The 21,451-nt window shown below is 41.1% G+C and overlaps 1 protein-coding gene across 5 annotated transcripts in view; it reads left to right on the forward strand.

Annotated features, from left to right (window-relative positions):
* TJP1 (tight junction protein 1) overlaps nucleotides 1-21,451 on the forward strand; it is a 270,416-nt gene that overhangs the window by 122,832 nt on the left and 126,133 nt on the right. The window lies entirely within an intron of this gene.

Consider the following 21,451-nt stretch of genomic DNA (forward strand, 5'->3'; position numbering starts at 1 on the left):
CTAGAAGATAACTTCCTTCATCTTAGGAATGGTTGCTTAACTCTTCCAACTTTGCATTGATAGAAAAATCAAAGACAGGCTGGGTACAGGGGCTCACCGCCTGTAATCCCAGCACTTTGGGAGGCCAAGGCGGGCAGATCACCCGAGGTCGAGAGTTCAAGACCAGCCTGACCAACATGGAGAAACCCTGTCTCTACTAAAAATACAAAATTAGCCAGGCATGGTGGTGCACGCCTGTAATCCCAGCTACTCCGGAGGCTGAGTCAGGAGAATCACTTGAACCCGGGAGGTGGAGGTTGTGGTGAGCCAAGATTGCACCATTGCACTCCAGCCTGGGCAACAAGAGCAAAACTCCATCTCCAAAAAAAAAAAAAAAAAAAGAAAAAGAAAAAAAAGAAAAACAAAAAGAAAAGAAAAAAAAAACAGAAAGAAAAGTCAAAGGAATAGCAATCAATAGCAAATAGCAGGACAAAATAAAAGGGACATAAAGAATTGTTTGGTTAAAAAATGAGTATTTTTCCTCATATTTTTGAGTGGTTATATATACTTTCTCATACAGGACCTCGTTTTAATCTTTATAGCAACAACTTTTTAAAAAATCAGTGATTATCCCCATTTTGTCCACCTGTAGACAGCATGTAGCTGGCAAAGCCAAGACCATTATGCAACTTTGCTTGTGTGGAAACAGGTTAATTCAACATTTCAAAAGTGAAATTTCCTTCTTATATGAGGAGAAGAAAGGGGTAACTGAAGGAAACTTACTGTTGTTACCTGTGGGCAGCAGGGTTAAGGGAACAGCAAAATGGCTCTTTCTGATTTCTTCATTAGAGATGTGCACTTCTGATCACACACTAGCCTTCCTTTACAGCAGGTTCTTGAACAACATCATTTCATTCAATGTCATTTTCTTACGACATTGACTAGAAAGCAATTCCTGGCCCGGGGCCACTGTCTGTGTGGAGTTTCCATGGTCTCTCCATGTCTCTGTAGATGGGCTCTGGTTTCCTCCCAGGGACTCTGGTTTCCTCCCACACTGCAAAGCCGTGCATGTGAGGTGAGCCATCATGTCTGCTTGGTCCCAGTGTGAGTGTGGGGGTGTGGGGGTGCACCTGTGGTGGGGATGGCATCCTGTCCAGGGTTGGTTCCCTCCTTGCACCCTGAGCTGTTGGGACACGATCTGACAGACTCAATTAATTATTCCTGATAATGGAAGAATTGAGTAAATGGCTATGTTACTTGTTCTTATTAATCTTTCTTAAATGTATGTATAGCTCACATTTATTTCAATGCTTACTAGTTAGAATAGCATTTGGGGCTTTTATTTAGAAGTTTGGTGATGTTTTTCCAGAAATATGCTCTAGGAACTTAATTCTTGTTTATATCGATGAACCTATGATACAACTGCTTTTGTTATACGTTGTTTCACTTAAAGTGCCGGTTTCTAAGATTCTATCAATGATGTTAAGTGAGGACTTACCGTATCTGGAAGCTATCATTTGCTCAAATTTTCATCTCTTTTTCAAAATAAAATAGCCTAAGTGGGTATCCCCGTCAACGTTTACCAGCAGATCAGAAAATCTTACTGTACCCACCACTTCTGGAAATGCTCCTACTTACGGGAATTCTTAACGGGATTCTGGCTTTAAAAAGCCCTAGTTATGATGGTGACCCAACTTTATTATGTATAGTACATACAAGATATTGGAAGACAGAGACCACAAACTTGAATTTGATGCTTCTCAATCACATGTAAGTTACGGTCAAGAAATATATAAGTTGTATTTTTTATGATAAATGTTACTAAAAATCAGGGAAGGAAGGAAAGGAAGGAAAGAAGGAAGGGGAAGGGAGGGAGGAGGAGGAAGGAAGGAAAAAAGTGAGGGCTACAGTTTTGATCTTTTAAAAATCTTGAGAATTTACTAATCCTGCTACTCTGACTGGGAAGTTGAGAAACAGCATCAGGACTTTATAGCCTATACATGACAAAACATCACTAAATCAGACTAATTGAGGATAGAGAAAGTTAGAATCATCACAAAGTAAAATTATAGCATATAAAGAAATGCAGCCTTTTCATATTTTTGCTTATACTGTATCTCCAATTAAATGGTAACTAAGTGTTGCAAAGTATAGGTCCTGAAGGGTGGGCCTCCTTTTAATGAGTAGTTAAGAGTCATTTTAATCAGCAGGTTGTTTGTAAACATATGAACAAGTATAAATTATTTTCAGTGGGTTAAATATTTTTGCTGAAATATTCTCCCCCTGAATTTCTGCTTGGTAAGCTTTTTGCTGTAGCCTAGCCCAACTAAACTGCAGCCTCGTTGAGGTTACATAAGGACACGGGGTTTCAGCTTGAACCCTAGCCTTTCACATTTGCTAAGGCCCAGACTTCCAGGCTGGCGGGGAGAATGTCAGGCTCGCTTCCCCTTGTCGTCAGCCTTATCCAGTCACATTCCACCTTCTTGTGAGTTCTTGTTGCTCGTGGGAAATGCCAATGTCCTATTTTTAGAAGAGCAGCCCTCAAACTGGTACCCTTTGAAATTTACTTCAAGGACTTTGAAATGCAGGAACTCTTATTCTCGGGTTCATAGTTTGCAATTTCAGATAGCCACACATCTACAGTACCATCTCCTGGAGAAGCCTTCCCCAAGTCTCACTTACGCTCCCCTCTTCTGCTCCTCTCTCCTGCCTGTACCCTTAGCCCTTGCTGTCTTCTTTCTTATTTTGTGTCCTTCTCTGGACTGTAGGTTCTTTGAATACTGAGACTTTCCAGTTATTCTTCTATCCCAAACACCTGGCATAGGGAGTGGCATCCTATCTAAACAAACTGCTGGGACCCACTGGAGACAGCAGCTGGTGTCTTTCCAGAAGCTGAAGCTGACAAACAACTACCTAGAGCCCCTTTGGTCACATAAGGATGGAGGCTGCCTGGCCTCGGGAGGCGAGTCCTGGGGCAGTGTTGTGAGCGGGATACGGGGGGATGGGGTGGGGAGAATCCATGCCCAAGATTCAGCTCCTGGAGGAACGGGATGTTGTCTGGAGCATCTCTCTCATGGGAAAGTTTGCTGAGCCTGTCTTCCATCGCCCTTTCTTTCTTTTATTATTTATTTATTTATTTATTTATTTATTTATTTATTTTGAGACAGAGTCTCACTCAGTTGCCCAGGCTGGAGTGCGGTAGTGCAATCTCGGCTCACTGCAAGCTCCGCCTTCCGGGTTCACGCCATTCTCCTGCCTCAGCCTCCCCAGTAGCTGGGACTACAGGTGCCCAACACCACGCCCGGCTAATTTTTTTGTGTTTTTAGTAGACACAGGGTTTCACCATGTTAGCCAGGACCATCACCCTTTCTTATCGCCCCTTCAGCTGTCCTCACCTACGTTTCTTCCCTCTTGCCCAACCTGAGAAAGAGAGGTTTAACTTAACAACATCTCTTCAGAGTGTTTAAAAATGATGGACAAACTTAAATGTGACACTATAAAACTTCTAGAAAAGTCATAAGAGAGAGGACCTAGGACTGGGTGAAGACCTGTTAGACCTGATGCCAAAAACAGTCCATAAGAGGAAAAATTGATCAATTAGAACACATCAGAATCAACCTTTGCTCTGGGAAAGAGCCTGCTAGAAGGATGAAAAAACAAATTCTAGACGGGGAGAAAATACAGCATTCGCAAACCACGTATTCAACGAAGTCCTTGCACATAGATATATAAAGACCTCTCAAAACTCAGTAGCTTAAAAAGATCTAATTAGAAACGGGATAAAAGACACACACCTCATCAAAGGGGACATACAAGTGGCAAGTAAGCCCATGAAAAGCTGTTCAACATCATTAGCTATTGAAGAAATGCAGATTAGTAATAAAACCACAAGGTATCATTACACACAAATCAGGATGTCTAGAGTGAAAAAATAGTGAAAACATCATATTTTGGCAAGGCTGTAAAGAAACTGGATCCCTCCTGCATTGGTGGTAGGCATATGAAATGAGACAGCCACACTGGAAAATAGTTTGGTAGTTCCTTTCAAAACTAAAAATGGATTTACCATACAACTTATCATTTCAATTCTTAGGCATTTATTCCAGAGAAATGAAGAGTTATTTTCACATGGGGATTTGTACATGAATGTTCATAACATTTTCATGGTTTTTGTATAATATTTTTCTTGTTATTTTATTATTTATTTTTATTTTTAGAGACAAGGTCTCTCTCTGTCACTGAAGCTGGAGTGAAGTGTCACAGTCATAGCTCACTGCAGCCTCTGCCTACTAGGCTCAATCCTCCCACCTCAGCCTCCTGAGTAGCTGGGACTACAGGTGTACACCACCACACCCTGCTAATTTTTAATTTTTTTAATGTAGAGATGAGGTCTCACTATGTTGCTCAGGCTAGTCTTGAATTCCTGGGCTCACGTGTTCCTCTTACCTTGACATCTTAAAGTGTTGAGATTACAGGCAAGTGTTGAGAAAATACATGAGCCTGTATTTTCATAATCGCAAGACATTTGGAAACCACTCAAATATCCTTCAATAGGTGAATTTATACCATGGAATACTACTCTGATAAAAAGGAAGGAACCATTGATACATGCGACAACTTGTATAAACCTCAAGGAAGTTATGGTAATGAACAAACATAATTCCAACAGGTTACGTACTGTATGGTTCCATTTATGTAATGTTCATGAAGTAACATAATTATAGAGAGGGAGAACAGGTTAGTAGTGGCCAGGGGTTAGGGACTGGGGAGAGAGGATGGGTGTAGGCTACAAGGAGTAACGTGAGAGAGTCCTGTGGTGAAGGCATAGTTAAATCCCTTGGTGGTGGTGGTGGTTATGGTTATACAAGAAAGACTACATTGTGATAAAGTTGCAGAGAGCTGTGCACACACTACACACACACACTACACACACACACACACACGAATGCATGTGTTAACAGGTGAAATCTGAATATGTTTGGAATGTACCAATGTCAATTTCTTGGTTTGAATATTGTTCTAGAGTTGTGTAAGGTATTCTTCACATTGGAGGGGCTGGGTGTGGGTAGCTTGTATTCCCCTGTACATTTCTTTGCAACTTCTTGTTTTATTTTGTTTTTTTGAGACAGAGCCTCACTCCATCACCCAGGCTAGAGTGCAGTGGTGCAATCTCAGCTCACTGCAAACTCTGCCTCCTGGGTTCAAGTGATTCTCATACCTCAGCCTCCCGAGTGGCTGGAATTATAGACGTGCTCTACCACGCCCGGCTAATTTTATATTTTTAGTTGAGACAGGGTTTTGCCATGTTGGCCAGGCTAGTCTTGAACTTGTGGCCTCAAGTGATCCACCTGCCTCAGCCTCCCAAAATGCTGGGATTACAGGCGTGAGCCACCGCACCTGGCCAACTTCTTGTTAATCTACGATTGTTTCAAAATAAAAAGTTTTATAGAACAGTGGATATTTTATATATGAATAGCCTATATGATGAATTTATACATGCTAACAGCCTAATTAACAAAGGGATGGACATTTTTGGAGAGCTGGAAACGAATCCTGAAAAGTCTAAAATCCTGTTCTTGCTAGGAACTAAAATTGTAGGTATTCCACGCTCAGATGCTTTTGAGAGGATATTTAACTTGAGGTCATCACATTGGATTGATACCAGGAATCAGCATATTGTGCGCTTGAGAAGAGCAGAGGTGCAAGTCAAAAGAGATATGTCTTACCACTGCAGGCCATGCAAAGAAACGTTACTGGAGAAGGAAGCAGAAAGAGTAAAGATACCCCACTGTGTCACGAGGCAGAAAGAAACAGGACATGGTCTTTTGCTGTTGTTACTAAATATAGGTAGTGTCTTTTAAATTAGCCGTGTTGTATTTATGTTTTCTTTATAAAAGTTTTACATGTCTTTGTGTTAAGAATACACAATATATAAAGCCTACAAAATTTAAATAACCAATAAAGACTTTTTTTTTTTTGAGATGGAGTTTCACTCTTGTTGCCCAGGCTGGAGTGCAACAGCGCAAAACTTGGCTCACTACAACCTCTGCCTCCTGGGTTCAAGCAGTTCTCCTGCCTCAGCCTTCTGAGTAGCTGAGATTACAGGCGCACACCACTATGCCCAGCTAATTTTGTATTTTTAGTAGAGACGGGGTTTCTCCATGTTGGTCAGGCTGGTCTCGAACTCCTGACCTCAGGTGATCCGCCCACCTCGGCCTACCAAAGTGCTGGGAAGACTTTTTTAAAAAATAGTTAAACTCTTGTATCAGAGAACAGAACAAAACATTTAAAAGTATTGTTATACTTTTCTCACACATTGCTTAATTTGTTCTACTATTAATTACTATCATTAACTAGTTCTATTGTTCCGTTTAAATAATAACATTTATGTTACAGAAAGGTAAATAATACAGAATAATATATTTCACCTCCACATCTTTTCTGAGTTAAAGCAGTAACACGTGTATAATTACTTATTTTATGTTTGTCTTAGTCCATTTGTGTTGCTATAGCAAAATATCACAGACTGGGTAATTTATGGACAGTATAAATTTATTTCTCACTGTTTTGGAGGCTGCAAGGTCCAAGAGGGCTGCACCAGTGGGTTTGGCATCTGTGAGGGCTGCTTCCAAGGTGGCACTTTGTTGCTGTATCCTCTAGAGGGGAGGAAGACTGTTTTCCTACATCACAGAGGCAGAAAAATGATGGATGGGCAAAAAGGGGTGATCTCTCTCCCTCCAATCCTTTTATCAGGTCAATAATCTCATTCATGAGGGCTCTGTCCCGTGACTTAATTACCTCTGAAGGCCCCACTTCATGATACTATGACATTGGCGATTAAGTTTCAACACATGAATTTGGGGGGATATTCAGACCATAGCAATGTTATGTTATTATGGTTTTTGTCATATCACTGTGTCCCAGGTTGACTCTTTTAAAAGTTGATCATCCCAACCAGGCGCAGTGGCTCACGCCTGTAATCCCAGTACTTGGGAGGCCGAGGCAGGCGGTTCACGAGGTCAGGAGATAGAGACCATCCTGGCCAACATGGTGAAATCCCGTCTCTACTAAAATACAAAAAATTAGCCAGGCGTGGTGGCACGTGCCTGTAGTCCCAGCTACTCAGGAGGCTGAGACAGGAGAATGGCGTGAACCCAGGAGGCGGAGCTTGCAGTGAGCCAGAATTGCGCCACTGCACTCCAGCCTGGCAACAGAGCAAGAGTCTGTCTCAAAAAAAAAACCAGTTGATCATCCCACAAATAACAATAGTGTCACCAAGAAGCAGCAGTAAGTCCAGTTGAAACTGGCTTCTGATCCACCTCTGTATTTCCTTTGAGGTGAGGATAGTGAAGAGTGTACCACGCTGCTCACACATTTACTTCCTCCTCCTGACACCACAGTGATTGCGTTTTCTCCCTGTTAAGAGAGCGCTCTGAATTTAGTGCCACAATTTAAATGTATTCTTGAATAATCATACCTGACAGAGACGGGAGTGAGACAAAGGGAGTATGAAATTAAAGAAGAAAAAAACTGGAAAATTTTTAAAAGAAATTGTTTCTGGCACGTAGTAAGAGGTATCTATCTCCTATCTCTCTCTCTCTCTCTCTGTGTTTCTGTCTCTCGCTCTGTCCATCCATCTATTTACCTATTGAACAGATGAAAAAAGAATGAATGAGTAAGTGACCGAAAGTATGCTAAGTGTTGCTAAGTTTTCCAGTCCGGCTAATTGTGGGGACTCTCTCAAAAGGATTTAGAGAATACAGATTTGAAATCTTTTGGGTGTTTATCACATTTCTTAGTTGACTTAAACTGATTCTACATGTGAGAATATCATGTTTTGTGCTTTTTGTTTTGTTTTTTTGCAGATAGGGTCTCGCCCTGTGGCCTAGGCTGGAGTGTAGTGGCACGATCATAGCTCACTGCAGCCTCAACCTCCTGGGGTCAGGTGATCCTCCCACCTCAGCCTCACCAGTAGCCAGGACTACAGACAATTTTGTGCTATTTTAGGCACCAATTCCTTGCTGCATTCAGGATACCAGAGAAATGAATTTGGCTTTGTCAGAATGTTTCCAAACAATCCAGAGACAGGAAGCCCCACCCTTTGAAAACACACACTCTCGCAACCATATACTTAAGCTGAGCTGGGATTTTGTATGGTTTTAAATGTGCCCAGCTTTTATAAAACTTTTGATTTTCATATAATGTGCACTCCGTTATGGAAATATTAATCGCATTTAAAATTACACACTTTAAATTAGAGCTTTTCATGGAAGCAAAGTATTAATATATCATTTTATAACAAGCACTGTGAGACCTACGAAGAACCGCATCCCACACTGGCCTCCTAGGCAGGGATGAGGAAGGCCAGCTTTTCATCTCAGTCACCCAAAGCTGTAGCTATAAAGGATCTTGGAATTCATCCAGCCCACTTCTCCTGGCCCCCAATAAGCCCCTCTCATCACCCCGCCCCCATTCTGCAGATGAGGAAACTCCATGCCCAAAAGACCTTTTCCAGATTATTTCCATCAGGTTCTTCCTGATGCCTTCACCATGTGTGTCCACACTTTGTTAAGAGAACATTATTTTATTATTAGGCAGCATGATAATGAACCTATTGGCTTGTCCTCAGCTCTTTGTGTTGCCTTTTCAGAAAGACAAAACAGGCCAAAAAGGAGCAGGAGAACAGCGGTGCTCCCCAAAGTGCAGAAGCCCTGTGGGGCCCTGGTTTCTGCCGGGTTTTGCTGCACTTTAAGCTCAGCTGCAGGTTTTCATTTGTCCCCTTCAAGTTTAGTTTCACGAATAATGAAGCTGCCACCAATTTTTCTTAGCTTTTACTGTCCATTCCTACCATTCACCACATTTAATTATCTTTTTGTGTCATTAACCTTATTGAATAATGTTAACTCCAAAGTCATGGTTTAAAAAAGTATTTGAAACATTTACTGGATAGTAGTTTGCTACTGCAAAATAGTATAAAACATCCTCAGGCCGGGCGCGGTGGCTCACACCTGTAATCCCAATACTTTGGGAGGCCGAGGTGGGTGGATCATGAGGTCAGGAGTTGAAGACCAGCCTTCAAGACCAGCCTGGCCACGATGGTGAAACCCTGTCTCTATCAAAAATACAAAAATCAGCTGGGTGTGGTGGCACCTGCCTGTCATCCAGCTACTCTGGAGGCTGAGGCAAAGAATTGCTTGAACCTGGGAGGAAGAACTTGCAGTGAGCCAAGATCGCGCCACTGCACTCCAGCCTGGCGACAGAGCGAGACTCCATCTCACACACACACACAAAAAAATCCTCATTTACTCACAAGATTCTTAGACTTTAAAAAATACACTTACAAAAATTATATTGTATCTTTAAAAATATAAATGAGGAGGTTGGATAAATTAGCATGTAAATGTGGGTGGCATTGTGTGAGTAGTCATTTTAATGTACTGAAAATAGCTATATTCATCAAAGATTAAAGTATCAATTAATTTAAAAATACTTTTCAAGTAGGCTGAGTGCAGTGGTTCACACCTGTAATCCTAGCACTTTGGAAGGCCAGAGCAGGCAGATCACTTGAGGTCAGGAGTTCAAGATTAGCCTGCCCAACATGACCAAATCCCATCTCTACTAAAAATACAAACATTAACCAGATGTGGTGGTGTGCACCTGTAATTCCAGCTACTCGGGAGGCTGAGACACAAGAATTGCTTGAACCCAGGAGGCAGAGGTTGCAGTGAGCTGAGACTGCGTCACTGCACTCCAGCCTGGGTGACTGAGCAAGACTCTTGTCTCAAAACAAAAAATTTTCCAATTAAATAGCTACTATTATGGAGAAATATTTAACTATCTTGAATTTTTCTTTTACAAGTACAGTATTTTGCTAATGATACTAAGATTACATAACTCTTATACATATATTATTATAAATTACGTGATTCTGCTAAATTGATCAGATTTACTTGAGCTTTTTAAGGTGAAAATGTTTTGATATTTTCTTTTAGTGAAAAATAGAAGATCCACGAGTACCTCCGTGGCTTCTCTATAGACCTTTTATTTGTGGCACTCTAAATATTCCCCCATTAATCCTTATACCTGGATTCAACATTTGCAAGCAAAAACCTTTGGTAAGGAGGAAACATGATTTGTTCTCAGAGTACACAGCGTGGAATCTGCTTTGCTGGAAAGTGTGCCAGCCAAGTTGATGTGTGCTGGGGTGGCCCAGTGTGGCCCTCAGGGGAGGAAAGGCTAGGTGGCCTCTCATGGGGATGTGTGCTCTCTCCACACACTGGCCACTTGGGTTGCAGAATTATGTCAGGGGAGAAAGGCCAGGCCATCTGCCAGCAATCTCAATGCAGTAATCTCAGTGACTGTTTCTGTAGTGTCTGGTCATAGTTGACCAGAGGCAGAGCCAGACCTTTTTAGTCTTCCAAGGAAAAAAAAAGTCCTACATAGCTTATCTTCCCACGTCTGCCTCTATCAGTGGAGCAACTACTTGGTTTTATAGCACTTCATATATACAAAAGGAAGTAGTCTACCTAAGCCTTCCATTGCCTTTAGACGGTTTCCATATATACCATTTTCTGGTGACATGGCATTCCCATTCAGACACCCTTATCGAGTACATGGCATGTCCCTCACAGTGCTAAGAAGCTAAGACAGTCTCTACATATGTGTATAGTACTTCTATAGGTTTATCCTTATGTATCAGTCAGTCATTGCCATGTAACAAACTACCTCAGTATTTAGCATATTAAAAAACAATCATGATTCTCTGGGTAGGCAAATCTGGCTCAGACAGCTAGACTTGCCTGGGCTCACTCTGCAGATGCAGTCGGTTTGTGGCTTGGCTGGGGCTGCGTGGGCTAGAATTCCCTCACTCATATGTCTACAGGTTGGCAGACCCTCAGCCAGGGTCTCTCATTTCTTTTCCACATGACCTCTCCAGCAAGCTAGTCTGAGCTTCTCCTGTGGTAGGCTCGGGACTCTCAGCAGCCCCACTGCCGTAGTGCTGTTCGAGCCTCTGCTTGTGTCATGTTTACCCTTTAACTAAAGCAGTTCTCACTGCTGACCAGATTCAAGGGATGGAAGAAAAGACTCCATCTGTTGACGAGAAGAGCCACAGTGGCACATCCAAACAGGGTCAGGAATAATGTATGGCAATTATTTACAATCTACCTACTTCAGCTGACAGAAATAGTTCAGTTTTTATGTTATTGTTGATTTGTGTGATAAAAAAACTGTCAAATGTACACCAACATTTAAACATACTCCAGAGAAAGATGAATAATACAATAAATCCTCCATGTGCTCATCTCGATTCACCAGTTTTCCATATTCTGCTACATTTGCCTCCTCTATTTTTTATTTTTCTCTTTGCTAAAGTATTTAAAAGCAAATCCTAAACATGTCATTTCAACTTTAAGTATTTCAACATGTATCTCCTAAAAAGGGGTCCCTTCCTTATGTAGCCATGATGCCATTGTCACATCTAGGTACCATCTAACACTGCGTGCATAATCAAATTTCTCCAATTGTCTTTAAAATGTCATTTTACAGTGAGGAGATTTGAAAAGAAATCCACATAAAATCCACAGCAGTCCCATTTTTCTTTTTTTTTTATTAACTTGTTTTTAAAATGGGGTCTTTTTTCCTAAATAGACCCTCCTACATCTGTCTGTTAAGCTTGCCTTTGGAGTCATTTAACTTGCACCTTCTTCTCTTGTATTTCTGTTTATGCACATTAGCCCTGTAGACTGGATTTCATTCAGCTTTCACTTTTTGGCAGGAATCCTTCATAGATAATACTTGTGTGCTTCCAATTGCCTCACATGGGAGGTATAAATGTTTGCTTGTCTTGTTTTTAAGATGTTTATAAGATTGATCATTTGATCCTTTAATGATCACTGCCTGAATCTATTATTTCATTAAGTGGTACAGGATGATGATTTTCTATAATTCCTTCCAGATTTATTAGGGAAAACTTTCCCTCAGCAATTAGAGTTATTTGGCTATCTGAAATAAAGTTCATACAAAATATATTCTCCCCTTTTAATTGAGAGCTTACAGAGTAAGGACTTGGTTTTATTCAATAGGTTATTGTTTGTTTGGGGGACTCTCTTGCTTTCCTGCTCTTTTTTGTTAATTGTGAATTAATGGGTTTTAGATATTCAGGGTGTTTCAGTCAGGTGCATTCTTTTTCTTTTCTTTCTTTCTTTTTTATTTTTGAGGATCACATTGTATCATCTTTGGCCAATAGGAGCTACTTGTTGTCAGCTTCTGTATCCTTTTGACTCATTATTCTTTGAGAACTTCCTTGCTTTCTGGCCCCAAATGTCCCAAGGTTATCTGATTATCTTGTATATTTCTTGCTCCAGACCTGTAATCAGCTGTTCCTGGTTGGAGATTACAATACGGACATTAGGAGTGCTCCTTGCTATTGAGTTTCTGTTACTCCCAGTCCTTTTCAATGGCCAGAGCTAGGAATTAAATTAAAAAAAAAATTAATTCAGAATTTTTCAACTTAAACCAGAACTACAAAATTTTTACTTAACTTTTTATTTTATACTTGTTTCTCTTTTCTCTGAAACAGAAGATCTTGGTTTCTAACAACATTAACATACATTAATATATATTAGTGTAATAATATGTAATAATATTAGCATTATTATACACTAGTATATAATAATGTTAATAGTACTTTGAAATTCTTATATATTTATATGTAGCTTCAAAACTATTATATACATAGTATGATAATGTTCATATAAATTGATGTGTTAATTGCTAATAGATGTAAAACATAATAATATATATTATATATTAGACAATACATTATACATATTATACACTTACATAAATATTATTCTGACATGTATAATTACATATTAGATGACATGCTAATGAATATGTAACAGTTTTATATTAGTTAATGTACACATATACACATATAGAGCAGTCTCAAAGTAATAATGTTATTACTAAAAGACTGCTGAATTAAATTTAAGATTTTTTTACAGTGCTACTTTCATTAGAATATGCTAGTGTCATTGGAAATAATTCTTTTATCTGTATAGTTAGGTCACTGATTTAATGTATATTAATTTTCTTGCTTCAATTTGTTTTCAGCTTTTAAGAGATTGCTTTTGTTTTTTTATTTCATTTTTTTTTTTTTTTTAATGTAAGATATGTTTGTTTCCAGAGCCAAAGTGGTTTATAGGGCATATCTAGAAAAGTCTCGTATCATTGCTGCCCTGTCTCCCCTAAAATAATCATTATTACTTGTTCTTAGTTTTCCCTCCAGTGTTTCTTTTTACAGATGTGTATTTATCCTTCTTTAAAACATTTTAAAAATAAATGTACTTACCTGTTTTTAAAATGCAGTGTTTTACAAAGTTCTACTAATTTTTCTGTATTTTACATTTATTTGTTTTGAAAGACTTGTAATAAAGGTTTTATAACACACACATTGAAAAAAAAAATGCCAACATTATACTTTGGGGGAGTCTTCTGCTTCTTTTAAGAAATCTTTTTTTTTAAGGCAATGAATTTGGCACTACCTGCCATTTTGGGAGGACAGACTCTAATCTAAAGAAATGTAAATTTCTTCTAATCTCCCCTTGGGGTTTGAGGCTCAGAAATGTCTCACAGCAGTTCTTTCACAAAGGTGAGCATGAGGAAAAAAGTTTCCTGAACTGAATCAGAAATGTGAAACTCCACGTGGACCCTCAGTGTGACTTTGTATTTATGCTCTGCCTCCTCCTCCAGGCACCCTGACACACCTAAGCTTATGAAACTCCAGAGGCTCAAAAGTAACATGTCCAAAATAGTTTTCACAAGATTTGTAAAGTAGGAGGAATTGGCAAAATTGGAAGCATATAAGAGAAATTAAAGAGTTAAAACAGGCAGAACTTGATGCAATTTAATTATACTGTACCCATGTGAATCTTTTAGTTTTCAACAAATGTCTCATAGTTATGCAAGATATTAATATTAGGGGAAGTCAGGTAAAGGGTGTACAGGAACTCTCTGTACTATCTTTGCAACTTTTCTGTAAAGCTAAACTTACTCTGAAATAAACTGTACTTAACACACACACACACAGAACCGGCCAAGAGCCAAGACTTAGAACTGGGGCCCAGCATGGTGGCTCATGCCTGTAATCCCAGCACTTAGGGAGGCCAAGGCAGTGGATCACTTGAGGTCAGGAGTTCAAGACCAGCCTGGCCAACATGGTGAAACCCCATCTCTACTAAAAATACAAGGCAAAACAGAAACCTAGCCAGGCACTGTGGCAGGCTCCTGTAATCCCAGCTACTGGGGAGGCTGAGGCAGGAGAATCTCTTGGACCCATGAAGCAGAGGTTGCAGATCAAGCCACTACACTCCAACCTTGGCAACAGAGCAAGACTCCACCTCAAAAAAAAAAAAAAAAAAAAGAAGAAGACTTAGAATTCATTCAGTTCAAAAGAATACATGTTAACAAATCAAAAGAAACAACCTGATAGAGCAAAATGGGTAAGTGATGTAATAGGCAAGTGATACACCATTGTTGTCTACCAGAAAGGTGAAACTACAAAAGATTAATATTATCAAGTGTTCATATGCGGGGAGGGGAGGAAACAAGATAAGTTGATCTGGTTTTCTTAAAGGGCAATTTGGCAGTATCAGTGAAAATTTTTTTTAAGTAAGCATATTTTGTTTGTTTGTTTTTTGAGACGGAGTATCGCTCTGTTGCCCAGGCTGGAGTGCAGTGTGGCATGATCTTGGCTCACTGCAACCTCTACCTCCCAGGTTCAAACAATCCTCTTGCCTTAGCCCCCCTAGTAGCTGGAATTAACAGGCACACGCCACTATGCCCGGCTAATTTTTGTATTTTCAGTAGAGACAGGGTTTCGCCATGTTGGCCAAGCTGGTCTCAAACTCCTGACCTTAGCTGATCCACCTGCCTTGGCCTCCCAAAGTGCTGGCATTACAGGCGTGAGCCACCACGCCCGGCATAAGCATATTCTTTAACCTAGAAAATTCCCTTTTGGATGTCTCTCCTAGAGAAATACTTATACGTATGTACAAAAAGATATATATGTATTTTGTTGTTGTTGTTGTGACATTATCATAGAAATCGTCTTAGTTTGATAAACTATAATGCACCCATATTATGGAATACTAAACAGCCATTTTAAAATGATGAAGCAGATTTTCATTATTTAATGCAATCTCCAAGGTGAAATACTACATTAAAAAGTTACAGAACGTAAATATTGTCTATCATTTAGAACACACAAAACCATATTCTTGTATTCGTATATTCTCTCTCTCCTTCTCTGTCTCCACACATACATATCACATAAATAAATAAACAGAAAGTGATCTGGAAATACACTCTCTAGTTAGGCTTAGATCATAGTATTCCTGGGTAATTATAGGAATGGGAATGCAGTGGGTGTTGTTCTGTTGGACTTTTAAAAATATTTCAATTGCATGAATCTTTCACAGAAGGACTATATGCCAGTATTACTTGTGAAATTAAAGTGGGGAGGGGGAAGAATGTCAAAAACCCTGGGCATGCATTCACAACAGAAAGACCTAGTTGTGACAGACGACTCTCGAGAAGCTTGTCACAAACTGACAGAACAGTATGTGCAGGAAGAGGTGGACTCAGAGCTGCCTCTATAATCTGGGGCCCTTTGTTTCAAAGGGAGGAAAAAAGTGTCATTAAAGGTACACATAAAGCCTTTTCTTTTCTTCCAGGGTTTCCATCCTGACTTGTCATTTTTTTAATGCACTATTTCATGTTCAGAGTAAAGAACAATTAAAAATGTGAATTATCAGCATGAATTTTACTGTTTATATTGTGCAACACCAGTTTTAAATGTAAATTTCAGAATATTTAACTCATATGAGGAGTCACTGAAATTACACAGTTTATATTTTGTGTCTCGTCCCTGGAAGATGCCTCAAGCTGGCTAGAAGAGACTGAACACAGCCAGACTTGGGAAGGTTGGAAGCAGGGAGAGGATCCCATCCCCAGGCAGGGAGACAGCCCAGGGAACACTCTGGCCCTGAGGCCCCAGGGGATCAGGGGTGGGTAATGAGAGCAAGAACAGACCCTCATAGGGCCCTGGGGTCCCACTCATGTGCTGGACCTGATAGCTTGCTGTGATGACATTCAAGCATACCTCCTGACCTAAATGCCCTGCTGGGGACAGGGTCTGGGGACTTTGAGCCACAAGACTATTGCTCCAACCCACAGCAGATGGTAACCACCAAGAATTCTTAAACCTCCATGACTGGATCTGGAACCCAGGCTGGACCAACGGTTCACCCCACCAAGACATAGCCTTTAGCCAGGCAGCCACCACACAGAGTGATACTGCCTGTTTGGGGCTTTTGTGCACTCAAGACGCTGTGGGTATGCATACTCAAACCCCACTCCTTGCTTGGATCCCTTTCAGCAGTGGCAGTGGAGCAGAGTGGGAGAGGACCAGCAGGGGTATCAAGAGCTGTGGGAGCGGGCAGCTCAGATACCCTCCTAGGAGGCAACAGGACCCTGTGAGAGCAGAGGCCCCAGTCCCCCAGTGTGTGCCTCATTTTCCCATTGACCTTCACTTACAAAACACAAATCCAAAACGAAAAGTCCTTACAATTCAAGACAGCAACCACATTAAACCCAGACTGCAAGCCCTTCTGTCCTGGGGTCTTGTACACCTGCAGTAGTGCACGCCTTGGTAGGTAGCCTGGGGAGCCCTGTGTTTAAGATGGGAAACACTAGAGGAAGCTTGAATTCTCAGAGGTAGAATTCATTAGCTAATGACAGGATGAAGATGATAGAGAAAGAGGACACAGCTGAGAGGGTCAGCCCCCCAGACGGGATTCGTAACCCTTGGGGGGAAGATGGAGAGGAAAAGCAGATGCCCAGGGTAGGCTTGTCAGTGTTTTGGCAGGAAGGGAAGGGAGTTTCTATTCCTTAATGTGTGTTTTCTCTATGGATTATGAGATGAGATGTTTTGCCTGGGCTGGGGAGGGAGTCTTATAGGAATCATAGAAAAGTGTAGATCAGAGTGGAGGAGCTGTGAAGAACGGAGGAAAAACCTCTGAGAGATGAGCCAGAGGCCTATATGCCAGCCTGCCTGGATTCCAGTCATGGATTTATGGAACTTCCGACCTGCCTGGTTGTGCAATATTTAGGACCCTGAATAAAGAAAGCTCCACCTTGCCCCAAGCAGAGGTAAGGGTAGCCCCAAAGGAGGAATTCTTTTGAGGGATAACTTTCTGTATACTGAATTGAATTAAAAAAGACTTGTTTTTTAGTGTTTATGTGTTCTTTTAAAAAAAAAAAAATGAAATGGTGTTGGTAATAGCTTTCTTTTTGTATTTCTAAACTGTGGTAATATGTACATAATATAAAATTTGCCATTTTAATTATCTTCACATATACAGTTTATAATGTTTGCTTTAAAATGTTTTTACTATATAAGATTAAAAAGTTGGTACTCCTATAATGCATCTCTAAGATGCTTTTAAAATTTTTATTGGTCTATGAAATTTAGAAACATTATGAGCCTTAAAAGAATTTTTCCCCCATTTAACATTGTTACATGACTTTATTGGCAGAGGAAAATTCTGTAACAATTTGTAGAATCTTTTTTTTTTTTTTTTTTTTTTTTTTTGAGACGGAGTCTTGCTGTGTGGCCCAGGCTGGAGTGCAGTGGCCAGATCTCGGCTCACTGCAAGCTCCACCTCCCGGGTTCGCCATTCTCCCGCCTCAGCCTCCGAGTAGCTGGGACTACAGGCGCCCGCCACCTTGCCCGGCTAGTTTTTTGTATTTTTAGTAGAGACGGGGTTTCACCATGTTAGCCAGGATGGTCTCGATCTCCTGACCTCGTGATCCACCCGCCTCGGCCTCCCAAAGTGCTGGGATTACAGGCTTGAGCCACCGCGCCCAGCCTCAATTTGTAGAATCTTTAATGGTATGGCCTAGGAGTGAGATCAGGATTACTTTTGGTTGTTGTAACATCTTGATAAAGTGCTTCTCCTTCTAATATTTTGTATATATTCTCTTCTCTGACATTATCGAGATTGTCTCATGCTCTACTACCGTAAATAAAGACTTCCTCTTTGTATGTCAAGCGTAAACTCACAGTTCATACAAAAATAACATAAATAGGCTTTCATAAGGATCTTTTTTTTGCAATTAAAACCATCAATATACATATACACAAATTAGGCGTGGATATAGTTGTTCATTAGGTCAAGGCTGTTTTATTAAGTAGTTGTATCTAAAATGTGTAAAGATTTTGCACACATAATACTTTTTTCATTCTGAGCCGCAGACACCAAAAATCCCACAGGAAGTTGTCTTTTAAGTGTTGCGGTTTTTTAGTTTCCTGTTCAGTTGCAAAAATGATCAGAAATAAGATAAATCTGTAAAATCGAAAGAGATTTGTGGTTAAACATTATTGTAACTCTAAATGAGAATCCTTAATTAACTTGTATCTCTTCCCATATTGATCTAGAGGAGCTATGAAGACATGCATATGTAAGCATAAAAGTCAGAAAATACCTTTTTGGTGTTCCATGGATAAACTCTTTAATTGTTAAAAGGGTGATTCTTTCAGATAATGCTTTATGCTTTCCACTTGTTATCAAAGCACCTACCCAAAAAATAAACTGTAGGAATAGAACTTTGTTTTTAATTGTTGGCAACAGTATTTTACCTTTATTTCACAGCTGATAAAAACCTTCTCTTGTTTATCTAGAGAAAAGAACAGACTTTATAGAGTTTAATTTAGATATTAAAAATACCATTGAAAAATTTTAAAGTGATACTATTAGTCACTGAAATACTAAATATAATTTTTAAAGAACAGGATTCTCATGATGAAATATTTTTTCTTGATTTCATTTTTTAAACCATGGCAAAGGTGAAACTGTTAAATATGTAACTATTTTTAATTAGTGACAAATAGTTGCAATCTAGCATTTAAATTACACATTGGACAACTTGTAAAAGTGACAAATAAGGAAAAGTGAAAAAATGTCAGTGTATTTGCAGATACGTCTCTTGATTTAGGTGCTATTAAAGACACCACACCTAGTTCTAGGCAGGTTATGCAATTGCACATCGTAAATGGTAAAGATAATGTGAAGGTCTTTCATCACCACCTTTTAAAATTAAAAAATACCTCCCAAACCTTTTTAAATGGTGTTTGCACATGAGGAAATTCAATCACAATCTTTTTTTTTTCTTTTTTCTTTTTTTAAATAGGGTCTCACTGTTTCCCAGGCTGGTCTCAAACCCCTGGCCTCAAATAATCCTCTGGTCTTGGCCTCACAAAGTGCTGGGATGATGATGATGATGATGATGATGATGATGATGATGATTTGAGGCAGAGTTTTGCTCTTGTTGCCCAGGCTGGAGTGCAATGGCCCGATCTCAGCTCACTGCAAATTCCACCTCTCGGGTTCAAGTGATACTCCTGCCTCAGCCTCCCGAATAGCTGGGATTACTGGCGTCCGCCACCATGCCCGGCTACTTTTCTTTTATATTTTTAGTAAAGATGGGGTTTCACCATGTTGGCCAGGCTGGTTTCAAACTCCTGACCTCAAGTGATCTGCCTGCCTTGGCCTCTCAAGTGCTAGGATTACAGGCCTGAGCCACTGCGCCCGGCCCCAAGTGCTGGGATTATAAGCGTGGGCTACTACGCCTGGCCACAATTCCTTTTTTCTTTTTCTTTTTTTTTTTTTTTTGAGACGGAGTCTTGCTCTGTCACCCGGGCTGGAGTGCAGTGGCGCGATCTCGACTCACTGCAACCTCCGCCTCCTGGGTTCACGCCATTCTCCTGACTCAGCCTCCCAAGTAGCTGGGACTACAGGCGCCGCCACCACACTGGGCTAATTTTTGTATTTTTAGTAAAGACAGGGTTTCACTATATTGGCCAGGCTGGTCTCGAATTCCTGACCTCGTGATCCGCTCGCCTCGGCCTCCCAAAGTGCTAGGATTACAGGCGTGAGCCACCACGCCCGGCCCACAATTCTTAAAAGAATAAATACTTTGTCCAAAACCAAAACAATTACAACATGACTTTAAAACAAAAATGACTTCAACCATTTTTATGAAGAACAAAATGGCTCTTTTCTAGTTCAGATGGCTTTGAATTGCAAGATGTGTGGCATTTTACTTCGAAGCCTTAATTGATATTTATGTATCATCTACACGTATTTCTTTGTCAAATTTGTTCTTTTCATACAGTTGAATTCTAAAGAGAAAACCATTGTCTAAAACCTGATGTTTATGCTTTCTTCCATTTCTTCTGTGCCGGTTGTGGCACTATACCAGATACTTTAAATATGTTATCATTATGTTACTAAGAATTTCTGGCATTTTTGAAGACCTTTACATTTACAAGTGTAGATTAGTGAGGCTAGAAATGGTTTCTTACCATGTCCCTTGGTGTTTAGCAAAGCCGTCAACATTGTGGGAAGTTTGTGTAGTGGCTGATTACACTGAACCATGGACTGCACGTTTACACCCTTTTCTGCCCAACTTTGAGTTGCAGGGACAGCGTTTGGAATGCAGGGCAGCTTGACCCGTTCAGTTAACAAGAATTTCAGCAATCTTGATGGCCAAAAATAAACTTTTGAGATTCCTGTCTAGATGGGCGGGAAAGAGACTTTGGATATATCTTGAGGTCTAATGTGGGGTGTGGGCCGAGATGGTACAGGTCTCTAGGGTGTGTGTCAGGCTGCTGCCTCCGGGTGCCCATGACCTCATCACCAGTTTCAGCCTTGGCAGTCGGCGCCGGTGAACGAAAGCAATGCTCTGACCCTGCTGGAGCTCCTCGGAGATGAAAGCCATGACGCGCCTTGCAGAAAATGCATTCCGCCTTCCGTGGAAACAACGCCCAGGCACGCGGTGACAGCCGTGACCATGCTGTTTGCCCAGTGAAGGAAACAACTGTTGGGTATCGGCTCTGCCGGCCTTTCCAGCCGCACTCATGCATGGGGCTCATCCAGCGTGGCTTGTCGAGGAGCAAGTGGACAAGTCTCTCAAGGAAAGCTTTGGTGCACAGGCGCTTTCTCCTTGGGGCGAATTCTGCCGGACCTTGGATAAAAACAAACAGGAAGACTCGCACGGCAGCGGAAACTGTCTTTCCAAGTTACTTGGGTTACCCGGCTTTTCCTTCCGCGCCTAGGGTCGGACCCCGGCCGCTCGCCCCGCCCCCTCCCCCGCCGCGGTCCCGCCCCCGCCCCGCCCCTCCCCGCCTTGCCTCGCCTGGTCCAGCCCCGCCCCCGTCGGGCCGGGCATGCTCAGTGGGCCGGGCCGGCAGGTTTGCGTGGCCGCTGAGTTGCCGGCGCCGGCTGAGCCAGCGGACGCCGCGTTCTTGGCGGCCGCCGGTTCCCGGGAAGTTACGTGCGGAAGTCGGCTTCCGAGGAGACGCCGGGAGGCCACGGGTGCTGCCGAGGGGCGGGCGACCGGGCGGGGC

The sequence above is a fragment of the Chlorocebus sabaeus genome, chromosome 26 (assembly GCF_047675955.1).
Source record: "Chlorocebus sabaeus isolate Y175 chromosome 26, mChlSab1.0.hap1, whole genome shotgun sequence".
In the NCBI taxonomy this organism is placed as follows: Eukaryota; Metazoa; Chordata; class Mammalia; order Primates; family Cercopithecidae; genus Chlorocebus; species Chlorocebus sabaeus.